Source organism: Pollicipes pollicipes, unplaced genomic scaffold (genome assembly GCF_011947565.3).
Source record: "Pollicipes pollicipes isolate AB1234 unplaced genomic scaffold, Ppol_2.1 Scaffold_5724;HRSCAF=6776_pilon_pilon_pilon, whole genome shotgun sequence".
Classification (NCBI taxonomy): domain Eukaryota; kingdom Metazoa; phylum Arthropoda; class Thecostraca; order Pollicipedomorpha; family Pollicipedidae; genus Pollicipes; species Pollicipes pollicipes.
This window is the reverse complement of record NW_023596746.1, coordinates 16,448,217-16,449,863: the sequence shown is the minus strand read 5'-3', so window position 1 is coordinate 16,449,863 and position 1,647 is coordinate 16,448,217.

Here is a 1,647-nt window from a genome sequence, read left to right as displayed (position 1 = left end):
ATCTTCCGTCACCTTTTGCCAGGCATCGAAGCTGCATCGTGGCATCAAGACAGAAGCATTGAACTCTGCATTTACATATCACGTTGACAGGTGGTGGACGGTGTAATGCGATACTCCAAGGGACGGCACTTGCTATACCTAATGCTGCTGTCTCTACGAACCTCTTTTGCTACCTTGATATTGATTAGATTTTATTGCTTCCACGCTTCCCTTAGTCAAAAACACGTTCACAACTGCCAGCCCTTATAGAAGTTTGTTACGGAATTGTTCAAGGAGAGAATAAGGGGCCATTTTTAGAAAAGTAGTTCTGTTGGAAACTGTCATCAGATTGTTGCTGGTGGAGAACGCAAGGCCATTGAAAATAATCTTATCACTAAAGGTGAGCCGCCGATTTTTGATGCAGCTTAAATGATGATGGATTATTGACCAATCTCCTACTATAGCCAAGGCTTGGCAAACCGGTCAGATAAAAGTATTATGAAGTGTTGGTTTCAAATGAGCCATGCACAGTGCCAGTGATGACGAGCTGGTGTTTTTAGATCAAAGCGCGAATGTTAGCTTATGGTCCGTGACAAGTCGGGCAACATCGAAGCAAGTTGGGTGATGCTTGGTGCGAATAACCAAGACAGATGACGCACATTTGAAACCCTACAACTAACTAGCTAAGTTGTTTGATATACCTTCCTCCACGCAGACACAATGGGCGAAAATACTACCACAGAGCCGAAGACACCGAATGCTTCATCAGACTCAGGATCATCATCATCATCAGCTTCTTCGTCGGGATCGGAATCAGAGATCGGAACGGATATTGAAATATCATCCAGTTTCCAGGCTAAAAAGGCTGCTCCACCTGCTGACCCTGTAGTGCCTTCTTCTGAGCAGATGGAAGAGCCACCAGCGACGTCTCCAGCTGTTGGAGTCACGCCAGCCGCCTCCTCATCTGGCGAGATTGAAGAGGAGATTGACGAGGTGGCCCCCGACATAGCATCAGATGGAGGAATGCCTCCTCCCATGTCAGCGCCTGGTGAAGGCGTGCTGTCGGATCCACTTGCCGAAAACATGGGACCTGGCGGGGCCTATCCCACTTCCGTCTCCTCGTGGAGTGAGGAAGACGTTGCAAGTCCACCGGCAGCCATAGCAATGCCAGGGGTGGGAATATCTTCACAGGCTGAGACATACAACGATGGCGCCTCGGAACACGCACCAATGACTCCAATGCAGCCTGAAGGTCAGACCCCCGCAGCAGTTGCACAGAGTGATGGCGATATCGCATCTGACCCATTGAATCTAACACAGACCGAAAGTCGGGGTTTGTCCACCGCATCTTCTCAACCGAGCGATAACGAAGAGAACCCACTGTCCACGATGTCTCCGCCTGCAAACGACATGTTTCCGTCGGCCTCGCAGGGCAAAGGTGGCTCAATGGGTTCACTTGTCAGAATGAAAGGATCCGATAAAACATCTGCTTCGTCATCATTTACGAGCAGCAATGGAGATATGATGGCTCGCTGTTGGCAAACAAAATCAAACGTCGAAGCCGTTCCACTGGTGCCGCGACCGGGTGACGAAAATGCGATGGATAACATGCAGGATTCGATGGCGATGCCAGTGATCCCCAATTCAACCCCAATTTCATCCGGGGAA